Here is a 16,780-nt window from a genome sequence, read left to right as displayed (position 1 = left end):
TGATCTCGCGGGTGCGAGATTGCTGAGTCCCTGTGGCTCACAGATACTTCCAAAACCAGTTTGCAGGTGCCTATATATCCGCGCAGATGACGCAACCAAGCTCAGGAGGAGCTCGATGAAGATCTTGTCCTTTGTGTTGTTTCTGTTCTAGTTGATCAGTAGTGGAGCCCAGTTGGGGTAGATCGGGGACCTTTGTCGCATTTGGGGTTCTTCTTTTATTTGGTTCCGTAGACGGACCTTGATTGTATCTGGATGATGTAATGCTTTATTCATGTAATTGTGTGAAGTGGCGATTGTAAGCCAACTATGTATCTCTTGCCCATATGTATCACATGGGTTGTGTGAAGATTACCTCACTTGCGACATTGCTTTCAATACGGTTATGCCTCTAAGTCGTGCTTCGACACGTGGGAGATATAGCCGCATCGAGGGCGTTACAAGTTGGTAATCAGAGCCTTCCCCGACCTTAGGAGCCCCATTGCTTGATCGTTTTTAGCGGCCGAGTTGTGTCTAGAAAAATGTTTTGAGTCATTTAGGAATTATATATCGGAGAGTTAGGAATTCTTTTTACTCCCCAGTCTCTTCATCGCTCTGGTGAGGCATCATGACGTAGAGTTTTGACTCTTCTCTTCTTAAATTTCACTAAAAAAATTTTTTAGGATCACGCGGGTATCTTGGAATCGTTCCGATGGTTTTATGATGAGAACATTGTCTTGGTGCCTCCTGTCAGGGGTTTTGTGGAAGTGTCCCGGGGAGTTGAGCTCTGAGGTGTTGTCGTCATAATTTTATCGTTGCAGTTCTGGAATACCTGAGTTTAGTACGCCGACATCGAGAATCTCTTTTGTGCAGTTGTTGGTGAGATAACCCCGATAACCCAGTACTGAGGTGAGTACGGGAGTATTGCCATGACTTGTATAACGGATGCTTTTCGAAGGTTGAGGTAGACGATTTCCGAAGGTTTCTTGGTTATGTGTTGAAGGATGGATACAGCTGGATGTAGGATTTGTTAGTTTTGGGTGAGATATTATGCTTCCCCTGTATCCCCAACACCTGATTGCATAACCGGAAAATTTCGGGAGTTTCATAGGTGGGAATTCAAGTAGCTCTTAGGATATCTTTCCGACGGATGTATGATATGAAATTGGGGTTCGACGTCTAGTGGTCCGCCTATTCACGGTCGATTTTACAGTGGTCTCGTTGTGTCTTAAAGAGTCCTTGGCTATGCCGACTCGGGGACGCTTCGTATGTCATGTGCACTACCTTGTACATGATGATGCTGTACGATCGAGCCCGTGTAGGCCCCACCATGAAAACTTCGGATGAAATCTCTATCATATGTTTGTTCCGGCTTATTTTGCAAGCCAATCTTTTGTTTTGTTTTATTTGTGGTATTCGAGTTGCTTCGAAGTCAAATGTTGATTCCATACCTTCCCCAAATGGTGTTCTCATACTTCTATGTGAATACTAATTCTTCTCGATCATCGAGTTTGTCATGTCAATCCTTTTAACCGGTGTGCTTCTCTTCAAGTGGATCCGTTCATTTTCAACATCCGCAAGATCACCTCTCAGTTCTCTCAACGGTGTTTGTTTCATCCGTCCCAAGTTGTTTTTGTTTTCCCGCCCTCCCACCCCTTTTTCTTCAAGGACTAAGATTTCTTCTTCAAGTATCCATTTTATTGATGGGAAGTTTCTCCATTCTTTTCCGTCAATGTTCTTATCCGGTGATTCTCATGAAGATTCTAATGGAACTTCAAGTTCGTCATTCCTCATTCCTTTCTCTTCTCCGGTGGATTCAAGTCAAGATTTGTCGATTATATCCCCTTTTTCTCATCTCAAATACCTTCTCTTGACGGTGCTCCTCATATTTATTCATTTCTCGCTATTCTATTGTTCCGGAGTGCTCAAGATATCTCGAAGATTCGTGTTTCCACTCTGCATTCGTTCAAGCTCTTTCGAGATTGGTATCTAATTCAAGTCATTTAATTCAACCGGTGCAACATCTCTTTTAAATCCTTTCAACGATGTTCTTTTGAGTGGGCCCTAACCCACAGGTCTTTTCCCAGGATCTTACCTGACTCTTCTATTTTCCCAGAGCTATCCTAAATTCTTCTCCAAGTTTGACGTAAGAATGAGTTATCATTAGTCAAATGCTTTTCTCCAAGATCTTTCAAATTCTTTTCATAGTTGGCTCAACATCTTCGCTTTTGATTCTTCCGGTGTGCCTCAATAATTCTTGGTGGTGTTTCTCGTTGTCATTCTCATCATTTGAAGACCGAAGAAGAGTTTCTCTTTAATCTTGCTCTATTCTCTTCAAGATTCATGGTGCTAGCTTGTTGCCATCCTCTCATAATTGTTTTCGATTGTGAGAATCTTTTTTTTACCCATCAGGAGATATTTAAGAGTCTTCTCAGTTTGTTATCCGGAATCCATCTTTTCAAATATTATTCATTCTCAGTTTTCAGCTCACGTTCTTCAATTTTACCGATGCTTCGTGCAAGTGATCTTTAATCGGCTCGTGATCTCTGCGCTCTCATGTATCTAAATCCTCTCAAGCACCTTCGTTCATTTGCTAATTCTTACCGGTGATGCACCCCTACTTCGATCATTTTCAATTCTTACGGTGGTTCTTTCAAGATCTCTCTTCCTTGTTCATCATATCAATTCATTCGTTGTTTCAATCCTACCGGTGGTCCATTAAGTTTATGTTATATCTCTTTTAATCCTTGATACGAGAATGAGTAGTATGCCAAATCCATTTTTTGTCATCAATTTAATTGGTGAAGGATAGGCATAATGTAATTCTTATTCTTGTTGCATCGACTGAACTCAATTCCCTATTCCGGAGGCTCATCAAATTCTTGATTTCTTTTGTTCATCTTTCTTTTCCCGGAGTTCCAAGTTCTCTCAATTATTTCACCATGGAGATTCATCTAAATCATTACAAGGTTTTACCTTGTGTTCTCAACTTCTCTTTCTTTTCGTTACCTTTTCTTTACCGGAGTTCTCATGAAGGTTCTACATGAGGGTTCATCAAGGATTTATATTCCTTCTTGAAGTGTTCATCAAGATTCTTTTCCGAGGAGCTCAAGTTTTCTTCATCTTGCTATCCAGAGTGCAATTCTTTCAACTGTATCATTGGAGCTGGTATTATGTCATTCTTGATAATTTGAGTTCATGATTCACAAATTATCAAGAATGAGGTAGTTTAAATCCATTAATCTCGTCATTGGAGTTATCTTGGATTATATTTCACCTATAGCCTTCCCTAAGGATTGTTGCTAATTTTGGTGCTTGTAAATGATCCAAGTACTTCATTTATCCTCCCGGTGATATAAGTTTCTCGTCTCCTCGTTCATATCAATCCAATCTTGTTTTTCGTAAGTGGCAGGTTGTCACCTCATTATTTGAGATGTACTCCACAAGACCATAGCAAGCTTATCTTTTCGTTGTTGGTTTTCCAACAACTCCGTTCTAGCATTTGTTGTTATCGTGCTCTCTCAAGATCTTGTTTCACTTCGTTCATTCCATTCCACTCTTTCTTCTATTCCGGAGGCATTGTGATGCTCCTATTTTCAACCCATCATCTCGTTTGTCAAAGATCATGTTCTTTTCGTGCTTATCCATTTAACCAGAGTGTTGTGTCCTCTGCTCAAGTTCTTTTCATCTTATCTAGTCTTGTATCACTTTTCAATCGGAGTGCTGTTCGAATTTGGTCTTCCTTGATCCCCTTCCTTAATCGGCGCGTTTTCAATATATATCTTCCCTTCAACCTCAAGGTTTCGCAATGCTCTTTGTCCCTAGTTTCTAACGGAGTGTTTTCGACTTTGTTCTCCTTCGTTCTATTCTTTTCTCGAATTTGCTCAACCTCTCAAGGTTCATGGTTTCACTCATTGGTCAAAGAAGCAACTTAGTTTTACCGCTTCTCTTTCCCTTTCGTTTTCCCTCCGGTGCCATTCTAGATCTCGGGACGAGATCCTCTCGTAGTGGTGGAGTGTTGTAATGCCCCGAGCCCGATGTGCCAGGTGTCATGCAGTTATTCGATGTTGTTGCGTTGTCTTTTTCTTGCGTGTTGCATTCATCATTGCATCATGTGCATTGCATCATGTCATCATGCCATCATGTCTTTTCTTTTCTTACTCAACTAAATAAATTTTATGGATCTTCGATCCATTTAAATCGAGGGAAGGATGACTTCTCTTTATAATATATCCTCCCGATATTAGTGGAGCTATTATAAAATAATCCATTCTTTGGAGTCACCATAACACACTTGCAAAAATCCCAATGCCTTTTATTATTTCAATTCTTGGCCTCTAACTTTGCCATATATCCTTTCGTCATTTTCCGGAGCTCCACCTAAATTCTCAACATTTTTTGGACATTTCTAATTCCTATCCCTTGTTCAAACCTTTTCAATTAAATTCAAATGACTTTGAATTTAATTCTTGCAATCATGTCCAATCCTACTTTTCTTTGACCGGGCGCATTTTTGTGAGTCCGGAGAAATTAACCACATGCCCTAATTCTTCTTCCAACCTTCTCTTGTCTTCTTTCCTTTCTTCTAATTCCCTGTTAATGAAAAGAGAGAGGAGGAAGAGAGAAGCCCAGCCGCCACTTGTGTCCAGCTAGGCCCATTTGGCCCAAGGCCTCCCGCAGCCCACTCCCTAGCCTAAACCTAGCCCGATCCCCTCGCATCTCCCCTCACTCCCTCGTTCGTCCACCGCCGCCAGGGAGAAGCCCCGCACATCGATCTCTCCCTCGTCTCGCTCCTCCCTCGATCCCTCTCCTCCTCTGTTTCCTACCGCCGCCGCGCACACACACACACACCCGCATAGCACCCCGCAGCCAGCGCCAGGAGCTCGCCTCTCCTTCGCCATGGCCTCACAGCCCGATCCCCATGGCGCCATGGTCGCCGCCAAGCTCTGCGCGCCAAGCCCTGCCCGACCTCCTCCTACGCCGTCGCCTCGCCATGGAGCAACTTCGCTCGGGCCCCTTCTGCATCGTGCCCATGCCGTCGCGCCAAGCTCCCCGTCGCCCAGGCGCCCGAGGAGAGGAGCTCCTCGAGCACCTGCGCCTGCAGCCATCGCGCCCATCGCCGGCGCCACAAGTCCGCATCGCCGAGCCCCTCGTCCTGCCGGAGTTGCTCCTTCTGCCGCACGCCCACCGAGCTCCATCGCGCCCGACGCCATCGACCTCGAGCTCCAGTGCCCTGCCTTTGTCCGTGCGCCTGTGACGAAGCTCCGGGAGCAGCCATGGCCGTGGATGCCGCCCGCCGCCTCCAGTCTGAAGCTCCGGCGTGCCCAAGCCTCGGAGTCGACCGGATCGACCTCCCCAAACCCCCGTCGCTGGCCTACCCTATTTCTGCTGCGCCGAACGATGACGACCAGCGCCATCCCCCCTGCTTGCACTCCTGCCGCGCCTTCGTTCCGTCTCCTAGCGAAGGAGATGACTAGCAGCACCCAGCCCCGTTGACCGCTGCACGCGCAGGCCCAGTGCACTCACCATGGTCTCCCCTCCTTGTGTGGGCTGCGCCCCTCTCCATGGCCAAGACCGGGACACCGTGAATGTCAAGTTCCTCCACAGGCGCCCGAACGACTACGCGGATTCGCCAAGTACATCTTCTCCAAGACCGGACCGACAAGTACCACGACGTCCGTGAACCACTACCGTCGCCCCGAAGATGTTGGATTCGTCAAGTACCTCTCCGAAAAACGAACGTGTACCACTACTTCCACGACGCCCGTGAATGTCTACCTCCACGACGACCCGTGAACGTCTACGAGATGTACCACTACCGTCGACCCGTGAACGTCTACTTCCCTATACGAACAAGAACCGTCCCGTTTGCACGCTACAAAGGTATAGCCACCGAGATACGTCCGAGAACGAATGCTTGTGTTGTATGAGACGCACCCCTTTGTCTGCACCGTGTCCGTTTTGACACTCGTTTCCATGCTCCTAACCCGTGGGAACCCGGTTACCGGGAGCACCCCACCGTTCATCACATGACACGCTCCCGTCACTTTCTTTTGCACCGACGTCTCATTGAGTTGTTGGCGTGGCACCCTTTTTGTTCCGCCATGACGACTAAATGCTTCATAATGCTCATGTCAACTTTTAATAAAAATTGCATAAACTTGTTCATGTCATCCACATCATGATAACAACAATTAATATGTTTAAATTGTTGTTGCAATAAATTACTAATGCATATAGGGATTTACCGGATTTGTTGTTTGTTATATCCGGCCCCATTTAAATTGCTTAGTTAGATAGTTTCTTTTATGCTTCACCTCTTGCCATGCTTAATAACATTTAATATTGTTGGGTACATTACCGGGAGAGAACTAAATAACTTGAATGTGGTGTTTCGTCAATATGCAACTCGTTGCATATTGAGCTCCACTTAATTTGTAGGATTGTTTTGTGCATTTGGTCATACCATGCCTCTTTAATCCGGACATGCATCATATTTGTTTGTGCATCGTGCCATGATGATGTGTTGGTTGTTTACTATGTTGTGTGCTTCTTTTCCGGTGTTTGCTTCTTCGGGTGGTTCCGGTTACGTCGCTTTTGTGAGGACCCGTTCGACTACGTCCGTTTGTCTTCTTCATGGTCTCGTTCTTCTTCCTTGCGGGATTTCAGGCAAGATGATCATACCCTCGAAATCACTACTATCTTTGCTATGCTAGTTTGCTCGCTCTTGCTATGCCAATGCTACGATGCCTACCATTTGCTTGTCAGCCTCCCAGATTGCCATGTCAAACCTCTAACCCACCATGTCCTAGCAAACCGTTGATTGGCTATGTTACTGCTTTGCTCAGCCCCTCTTATAGCGTTGTTAGTTGCAGGTGAAGATTGAAGTTTGTTCCTTGTTGGAACATGGAGATGTTGTTCCTTGTTGGAACATGTTTACTTGTTGGGATATCACAATATATCTTACATAATTAATGCATCTATATACTTGGTAAAGGGTGGAAGGCTCGGCCTTATGCCTGGTGTTTTGTTCCACTCTTGCCGCCCTAGTTTCCGTCATATCGGTGTTATGTTCCCGGATTTTGCGTCCCTTACGCGGTTGGGCTATAATGGGAACCCCTTGACAGTTCGCCTTAAGTAAAGTTGCTCCAGCAATGCCCAACATTGGGTTTACCATTCGCCACCTAGCCTCTTTTTCCCTTGGGTTTCGCGGACTCAAGGGTCATCATTATTTTACCCCCCCCGGGCCAGTGCTCCTCTGAGTGTTGGTCCAACCTGTCAGCTGCCGGTGACCACCAGGGGCAACTCTGGGTTGGCCTACCCGCACCTAAGACAATCTGAGTGTGCCCTGAGAAAGAGATATGTGCAGCTCCTATCGGGATTTGTCGGCACATTCGGGCGGTGTTGCTGGTTTAGTTTTACCCTGTCGAAATGTCTTGTTGTACCGGGATACCGAGTCTGATCGGAATGTCTCGGGTGGAGGTCTATTCCGTCGTTGACCGTGAGAGCTTGTGATGGGCTAAGTTGGGACACCCCTGCAGGTATTTGAACTTTCGAAAGCCGTGCCCGCGGTTATGGGCAGATGGGAATTTGTTAACATCCGGTTGTAGAAAACCCGAAGTTGACCTTAATTAAAATACATCAACCGTGTGTGTAACCGTGATGGTCTCTTTCCGGCGGAGTCCGGGAAGTGAACACGGTGTTGGAGTTATGCTTGACGTAGGTTGCTATAGGATCACTTCTTGATCATACTTTTATCGACCGTGCTTTGCCTTCTCTTCTCGCTCGCATTTGCGTATGTTAGCCACCATATATGCTAGTCGCTTGCTGCAGCTCCACCTCATACCTTTACCTTACCCATAAGCTTAAATAGTCTTGATCTCGCGGGTGCGAGATTGCTGAGTCCCTGTGGCTCACAGATACTTCCAAAACCAGTTTGCAGGTGCCTATATATCCGCGCAGATGACGCAACCAAGCTCAGGAGGAGCTCGATGAAGATCTTGTCCTTTGTGTTGTTTCTGTTCTAGTTGATCAGTAGTGGAGCCCAGTTGGGGTCGATCGGGGACCTTTGTCGCATTTGGGGTTCTTCTTTTATTTGGTTCCGTAGACGGACCTTGATTGTATTTGGATGATGTAATGCTTTATTCATGTAATTGTGTGAAGTGGCGATTGTAAGCCAACTATGTATCTCTTGCCCATATGTATCACATGGGTTGTGTGAAGATTACCTCACTTGCGACATTGCTTTCAATACGGTTATGCCTCTAAGTCGTGCTTCGACACGTGGGAGATATAGCCGCATCGAGGGCGTTACATAAAAAAGACAAGATGCTGAGTCACCCTAAGGATGTGAGCCAGTGGCAAGCGTTGAACTTCGAATACCCAGAATTTGGGAACGATCCAAGGAACATTGTGCTGGGCGCGAGCACTGATGGAGTCAATCCGTTTGGCAGCCAGAGAAGCACACATAGCACCTGGCCTGTGTTTGTGTGGATGTACAACCTTCCCCCCTGGTTGTGCATGAAGAGGAAGTACATTCACATGAGTATGCTAATTGAAGGGCCGAAACAACCAGGGAACGACATCAATCTGTATCTGGGGCTGCTGAAAGAGGAGCTTGACACGCTGTGGAAAACGCCAGCCAATACGTGGGACGCCGCAGAGAAAGAATATTTCCCTATGAGAGCCGCACTGCTCACGACGGTGCACGACTATCTCGGTTACGGATATCTCGCGGGGCAGGTAGTCCATGGATTTTCTGGATGCGTAAGGTGCATGGATGACACAACGTATCACCAGCTAGATAGAGATCCCGGGTCTTCGAAAACCGTGTTCATGGGACATTGAAGGTGGCTTCGCGATGATGACCCATGGAGGAAAAGCAAGGATCTGTTCGATGGTGAAACCGAACCCTGAAAACGCCCGTGTACGAGGAGCGGAGAGGAAATAGACAAGTGGTTGAAAAATTGGAAAGACTGCCCACTACCGGGAAAGAAGCAAAAGGCGCCAGAGCCGGGAAAGAAGCGAAAGGCGCCATAACCGCTGCTCAAGGTATGGAAACGAGGTCTGTTTTCTGGGACATGCCGTACTGGAAGATCCACCGTGTGCCTCACAGCCTTGATGTCATGCATATCACGAAGAACGTGTGCGAGAGTATGCTTGGTACCCTGCTCAACATGCCAGAGAGGACCAAAGATGGCCCGAAAGCAAGGGCAGACTTGAAATGAATGGGCATCAGGCAGGAGCTTCATGCTAATGATGATGATGATGATGATGATGATGATGATGAGGCGAAGCAGGACATAGAAAGTCGTCGCAAAGGCAAAAAGGCCAAGAAGACCGGAAATGACTACCCTCCCGCGTGCTTCACTCTAAGTCAGGACGAGATCGAGCAGTTTTTCACCTGCCTCCTAGGAGTAAAACATCCTTACGGTTACGCGGGGAAGATAAGCAGATACCTAGACCCAGCGAAGCAGAAGTTCAGCGGGATGAAGTCTCACGACTGTCACGTGCTGATGACGCAAATACTTCCAGTTGCAATCCATGGGATCATGGACGCGCACGTCCGTGAAACGCTATTTGGCCTATGCAACTTTTCCGACGTCATCTCTCGGAAGTCGATTAGCGTGAGGCAACTCAGAAGGCTACAGGAAGAGATCGTGGTGATACTATGCGAGCTTGAGATGTACTTCCCGCCCGCATTCTTCGATGTTATGGTGCATCTGCTGGTCCATATCGTGGAGGATATCATCCAACTCGGGCCGACATTCCTGCACAGCATGATGCCGTTCGAAAGGATGAATGGTGTCATCAAAGGATACGTTCGGAACATGTCATGTCCAGAGGGAAGTATAGCCAGGGGCTTTCTGACCGAAGAGTGCATCTCCTACTGCATGAATTATCTAGGCATCGAGAACCCCGTTGGTCTGCCCGTCAACAGGCACCTCGGCAGGCTCGCTGGATGAGGTCACCGTGAGGGTCGCCGCGAAATGCATGTCGACTTCGAGGGTCGACTCGCCGACTTTGAAAGAGCAAACCTAGTCGCGCTACAACACATAGACGTGGTCGATCCTTGGGTGGTAGAGCACAAAACCTTTATTGAGAAGACGTACAATGACCGAGGCCAACAAAGGACGGACGGAGATATACTCAAAGAGCACAACTCATGTTTCACGCGTTGGTTCAAGCAGAAGCTTCTGTCGTACCCTTTACATGAAGATTCTTCCATGGAAGAACAACTCATATTCACCTTGTCACAGCGCGCCGAGCACAACCTGATGACCTATGAGGCGTACGATATCAACGGCTACACATTCTACACCGAGGACAAGGACATGAAGAGCGATGGTTATCAGAACTCCGGGGTAACGATGAAATCCTACACCGGTAAGGACAAGGACAGATACTACAGAAGGATCAAGGAGATCTGGGAGCTGAGCTACGCTGGAGAGAAGGTGCCGATGTTCCGTGTCAGATGGGCCAAGAGCATCCAAAAAGAAGACCGATATTTCACCACCATGGTTATACCCGAAGCGAAATCCAAGACCGCGGGTGCAAACGTCACCGCGAAAAATGAGCCATGGGTACTGGCTTCCCAAGTGGACCAATGCTTCTTCATTACCGACCCGCCAAAGCCCAGTCGTGTTGTCGTGAGGAGAGGCAAAAGGAAGATCATCGGAATGGATGGAGTAGCCAATGAGCAAGACTTCGACAAGTACGGCGACCCGAGGATCGAACATGACGACGATGATGAAGTAGCAGCATACACCACAAGAAGAAGCAGGACCACCCTACCTAAAGGACGCCCGTTCCACAGAAGAACTCCATTTGCGAAAAAGAAGGACAAGAAGATTGTGAACAGATAGCTACCTAAGATCGATTGTATTTAAATCATAGCCTTCATTTCTCGATTGTATTTCATGGGCACTTTTTGAACTATCATGAATATTTTTAAATTTCATGGACACTCGATCTCGATCCCCCTCCATCTTGATCGCTATCCCACCTCGCCAGATCCGGTCCCCCTCGCCACCGAGCACCCCCCGGTCCACCGGCCACCGCCGTCAACCCCCCGCACCCTCGATTCCCCTACTCAACCGCCGCCGCCGACCCCCCGCACCCCTCCCCTACTGAACCGCCGCCGCTGACCCCCCGCACCCCTCCCCTACTCAAAATTATTACTGTCTTATAAAAAATATTACCGTTATGATTTAAACAAGTTTGAACATATTTAAACATAAATAAGTATCAAACAGCATTTTAAATGCATAAAAAAAATTGTGGAGCCTGGGAATCGAACCTAGGACCTCCTGGTGTGAGAACTGGCTGCTGACCAGTCGAGCTAGTAGAGGGAACTTGGTGTAGATCAGGTCAGGTGGGAGATAACCTGTTGGCTCGAGCAGAAATAAAAAAAATACTAATGGCGCACCAGGGTGAGGTGCGCCATTAGTGTGGATATACTTATGGCGCACCGGGGGGTGGTGCGCCATTAGTATTGTGCCCCCATCCATATTTTTCCTCCCCGGCCCTCGATCCCCTTCTCGCCCTCGCCCTCGATCCCCTTCCCCTCTCCTCTCCTCTCCCGACGCTGCTGCCCTGCCGCCTTGACGCCGCCCCGACGCCGCGACGCCGCCCCGTCGTCCTCGTCTCCGCCCCGACGCCCCGAGACGCCGCGACGCCGCCCTCTCCTCTCCCGACGCCGCCGCCCCGCCGCTTTCCCCATGGAGAAGGAGGAGGAAGAGGTGGCCCGGACGCCGCCCTGTCGTCCTCGTCTCCGCCCCACAAGGTCTCCTCCCCTTCGCTCGCCCATCTCCTCCTCTCTGCGCCGCCGCCGCGATTTGCTCTAGTCCTTGATGCAGCCGATGCCCTCACGCAGGTGCACGAGGGATCCGAGGCCACCACTCAGGCGCGGCATAGTGGATCTCATGAATTCCACCAGCCACGCATGATCAAGCCACGCTGCAGGATCAAGTTCTAGCGCTGGTAAAGCAACGACTTTTCCTTCCCCCTTCCAAGCTTGCAGCACTTTAAATTTCCCGTGGCTAGCTTGTTTGGTTTGATTTGGTCTGGGGTTTCTCATATCCATGTGTAGTTTGTAGGATTCAGTTCACTGGGACACTCATGGAGGGAATGGAGGAAACATATGCCCCTTCTTTTTAGATTCGTTTTCAGATTTCTTATAGTTGTGTGATGAATGGATAGCATTGATCACTAGAATATTCAGAAAGCCATATAAAATGATACCATTCCGACAATTTGCATGCAGCCAGTCCTTTTTGCTTGGAATCGTCCACTTGGTTTGATCTTTCAGCATGCTTTGCCGTTAAAAATGCGCATGTATGGTTCAGCTAGACATTCTCACCAGAAACATGCACGCACTCCCCTCTCACCACTTCCAAATATGATTCTGCATGAGAACAATTTGTGTTTGTTATCCATCTCTATATGCTGCTCTCTTTCTACCCTAGGCCAAACCACTGAATTACAATGTTTCCCCCCCTTGATGTACCAATCGTGAATTGATGCCATGGTCTGCTCAACGAGTATTCTCGTGATACATTATGGTCTATAAGTAGGATCCTGACATCCCGTGCCACTATGAGAATATGTGATTATATTAGTTTGATAGCATTTTGGTAGGATGACCATTAGTTTGGTGTTAGTCTTTCAAAATAATTAATTGGGTGTGTATGGGTGAAGATATTCTTTTTTGTTGTTGGTTAGCTTGGCTGGCTATTGTACACACATGTTTATTACATGCTTTGCTTATTTAATGTATAACTGGATTAATTGGTAATAAGTCATCGCTTTACCACGTGTGGTTTCGTTTGCTGAATTTACACAAGCCACGTATAACTGGACTGTGCAAATGATAATCTAGTAACTCTGTGGTATGTACTAATATTATTGTGATCTCGTGAACCCAAGTATGCTATTTGTCTGCGATATGTGATTGTATCTGATGTACTAATGTCTGATTGTCTCTGCCTGCTGGTTGGATTGTATTAGCCACACAATTCCATTTTTCTCCTTTCATTTCACTTGATGTCACAACTATTCTTCTTCATGTGTTGTGCAAAGTTGGCCATGGCAAATGCCAGTTGGTCAGTTTGTTATGGCTTGGTTTGTTATAAACTTCATTGCAAGAGAATTCATCCAAAACACAAATTGCTTTAAGATATAAACACAACATGCTTCTGTTTTTTGCTTGATTGCTGTTGTGACATGTGATCAAGGTAGAGACAGCAAGATATGTTCTGGCCATGAATCAAACCAGATATGTTCTGGCTTCTGCTTTGGTTTGTAAAGTATAGAATATCATGTAGTTCAACATCTTCTGTTGATTGCTACTCACAAGGATGAAATTGGAAACTGCACCTACAACTTGTAGGCAAATTATCTCATTCTTATGGTATGCATGAACTTGTCCCTCCAGCTCATGATAGGAGTAGGACTCTGCTGTACAACACAGATGATGGAAATGCGGTTATTTAAAAAAATCACTTTCTATTATCTTCCACTTTAGTCCATGAAAAAAGATGATCATTGAAATTATGCACTATACAACAGAATGAACTTACTCATTATGTCAGGTTTTGTAAACCTTTTAATTGAATTGTTTCTCATACTTGCTGCAGAGAGGTGAGGCTAAACTTCTAACGGAAGATTGGGAAGGTGCGGTTGAGGATCTGAAAGAGGCTGCCCAGAAATCCCCACAGGTGAATTTTATGCAATTTTGCTTTGTTCTCCTGAGTATAGTATATCACAGCTCTCCTGAGTATATCTTTTTTTCTTCTTTTGGTCCAACTGAAGGAGCCTAAGCTCCCAGTCTGTCAGAGCATGCTAATTTGAATTTCCTTTTAAAACCTGCATCTTGCTGTATTTGATTTACTCTCTGATGATGTGCTTCTGTTGGCGTGCATCTTGTTATTCCCATTTCCATTAGGCTGAATACAGTTATGTATAATACGGGGTGCAACTTGTGGTTAAAAGTTAACTCTCTGGCTGAGGTTACACGCACAGTAGGAACTCTGCTGTCATGCTCTGTTTCCTGTCCCTGTCCCCTTTATTATCTTTGAAATTCCAAAATAAGGATCACGCATCTCCGGTGGATAGTTTTACTTGCAAGCTTGGTTTATGGCTCGTGTGAACAAATGAAAGTGTAGACTTATTTTCACTAACTTACCTCACTAACTAATGGTGGCTGCCTAATGATGACAGACTAAGTTTCTGATTTATTTTCTTATAAAAGTGTAGATTCATTGGTAGCAATTGTTTTCAGTGTCTCATGTTGCAGATTGTCTACTTTTTTGCCTTGTCCACCCGAGAGGCCCTTGAGTTTGCTGGAATGTCGATTAACTTCCATTCCGGCAAATTCGGGTACTCCATATGTCCTATTTTCAGCAAAGGTCATGCTGAAATTTTCCGTGAATTTTAGCATGACTTTGCTAAAAATAGGACATATGGGGTACTTGTGACTAATGCATGGGCCGGGGTATCTTAGTAGTTAATTAAGTAGGATCAAGTGCCCCTTTATTCTAGCTCCATTAAACCATAGGCGGCAATAGAGCCAAGTGATTAGGCCCAACTTAGAATTCTCCTTCCCAGCTTATCTTTTAGGATGCCTCGGTGTCGACAAACCATTAATTATACAACCTTCGCTTTTAGGGTGCCTCGGTGTCGATAAAAACCGAAATGATGAAAGCTTAGGCTTTTAGGGTGCCTCGGCATCGAAAAACCCTCAATGATAAAAGCTTAGCTTTTAGGATGCCTCGGTGTCGACAAACCCTAAATGATGAGACCATGATCTTGTTCCTTGACAATAACCAACTTTTTGACCAAACTTTGTTCCTATTTAGAGAGAAACATGGCCAACAACGATGAGGCCGGGGGTTCGGGCGGCAAGGCATTCTGGGAGCTGTCCAAGGATGGAGGAACAACCTCACTTGTATGAGGACGCCGCCTTCCCCACCGATCCTGAGACCACTGATGGTACCGCCAAGTATGACCCCACTGATGCCACCACTGATGGTGCCGCCGAGGATGCCATCACTGATGATGGCGGCGCACGCACAGATGGCAGCCAACTGAAGAGGCAACGGAAGGACCGGCGCCCGACCGTGCTCCACACCCTCAAGGAGGAAGTTACTGAAGTGGACTCCGACGAGAATCCAACTGCGCCCGAACGAATAGTCAAGGGGTACTCGCTTTAGCTCGGGTGCATTCTCTGGAGCACCGTCTCGATCAACACCGAGAACCTGAGGCATCCTGACCGAGGGAATTTGCGCAACCTCCTCTTCACAAAGCTGCACGAACGATACAAGTTCCCCGCTGCTTTTGAAAACACAAGCCTCAAAGGGAATAAAGTGAACAATGCTGCCCTCACGAAGATGAGAAAGGCCCTGTCTACTTGGAAAAGCAATGTGAAGAGAATGATCGAGAAAGGTGAGAGTTATGAGAAGATCAAGGAGAAAAATCCTTCGATCACCGAAGATGACTACAACGACTTCAAGATCAATTGCTCGGGCACCGCAAACTCCCAATCAAGTCAGTGGGGGAAAGAAATGCGGGAGCTGAACTTAGGGGAACACAAACTCGGTCCCGGCGGTTACAGAGTGGCGGAGCCTATATGGGACAAGGAGGACGCGGAGCGTGCCGAGCAAGGCCTACCGCCCCGCTTCGAGAAATACAGCGGTAACAAGCAGACCAGGAACTTTGTCAGGGCCCGGTACAAGGAGGACCCGATAACAAAGGAGCTTACCACGGATCCGAAGACCAGGGCGCTTGAGCTTGTTCTGGTAAGGAATACACCCCCGCGTAATTAGCTCCATATGGTTGCATTCTAATTAATGAAGCCAAATTTCTAAATGTTTCACATTCCTTCCGCAGGCGACTGAAAGCAGTAGCGCGGGGTCAACTACGAGCAACCCTTGGGACACCACTCTAAATAGGGTGTTGAATGTAATGAAGAACAAGGATAAGCTCAGTAAGCCGACGTCAGCTGGTCGTGTGGCCGGCAAAGGCTTGTCCAGAAAATTGGAGTCATACTATAACGCTGGTGTGCGGAAGGAGAAAAAGACCAGCTCGGAAAGCCAGGCGCGCGAGGTTCAAGAACTCAAGGCACAGGTGGCGCGGATTCCGGAGATTGTCCAAGAGCAAGTGGAACAATGACTCGGAGCGACGATCACCGCCATTGTGCCTACCTTGATCCAGGGGTTGAGTGCGTGGATTGCGGGCGGCCAGCAGGGGCCGCCCCCGATTCCTAGCTTCACGGCCAGCAACTCGCAGAATGCAATGGCGGGGCCATTGGTGTCTCCGGCGGAGGCGGCATTGGTGTCTCCGACGCCGGCACGGGAGCTTAATGCACCCGGGTGTACGCCGGCCGGCACCTCTGCAGCAAGCGGCCCCTCCGTCAACTGCACGCCCGCCGTTGCCGGTGCCTTGACATTAGCCGAGCTCGACGCCATCATCACGGTAACTAATTAAGCCTCTCTCGGCCGAGGACTTCATCTCCTTGCCTTTGACTGGGCATCCCTGACGCCCTACATGTTTTCGTAGGGCGCCGCCGACGTTCCGTGCACTCTCCTGCACTTCGTGAACAACGAGTTGGTCGGTGTCGCCAAGGGCCAAATCGTTCAACCGGGCAACCCCTTGTTCCACGGTACCCAGATGCTACCCAACTTGTTTAGGGTTCAACTGGTTCGGGTGCTGCCAGGCTGTGACGAGTTGTTACCTCCGATTCGACCCGTCGGGGCCGACGATGATGACGTGATGACCCTCAGCGCCTGCCTGAGCTGGCCCCTGC

Source organism: Triticum dicoccoides, chromosome 4B (genome assembly GCF_002162155.2).
Source record: "Triticum dicoccoides isolate Atlit2015 ecotype Zavitan chromosome 4B, WEW_v2.0, whole genome shotgun sequence".
Taxonomy (NCBI): Eukaryota; Viridiplantae; Streptophyta; class Magnoliopsida; order Poales; family Poaceae; genus Triticum; species Triticum dicoccoides.
The sequence above is the reverse complement of the archived record's forward strand: the minus strand, read 5'-3'. Positions refer to the sequence as shown.